We start from the raw sequence: 320 nt of genomic DNA, 5'->3' as shown, positions 1-320 counted from the left end.
GGAAACCTCTAGCTACCTGTAAGTATCTGTGAGCGCCTGTGGGTATGTATGTTGCTACGTGTGGATACCTCTAGGCGCCTGTGAGTACGTGTGGGTACCTTTTAGCTCCCTGTCGAGTGTGTGGCTTCAGGGGATTGCAAGAAACACGAGGCAAAACAAAATGCTGTTTTCATCCCGAGGCAACAGACACAGTAGAACACATATTAGTGGGAAGGAAAAGAAAGAGAGAAAGAAAGAAAGGAAGAGAGAGAGAGAAAGAAAGAGAGAAAGAAAGAAGGAGAGAAAGAAAGAAAGAGAGAAAGAAAGACAGAGGGAAAGAA

Source organism: Penaeus monodon, chromosome 9, assembly GCF_015228065.2.
Source record: "Penaeus monodon isolate SGIC_2016 chromosome 9, NSTDA_Pmon_1, whole genome shotgun sequence".
In the NCBI taxonomy this organism is placed as follows: domain Eukaryota; kingdom Metazoa; phylum Arthropoda; class Malacostraca; order Decapoda; family Penaeidae; genus Penaeus; species Penaeus monodon.
Note: the sequence above shows the minus strand (reverse complement) of the source record.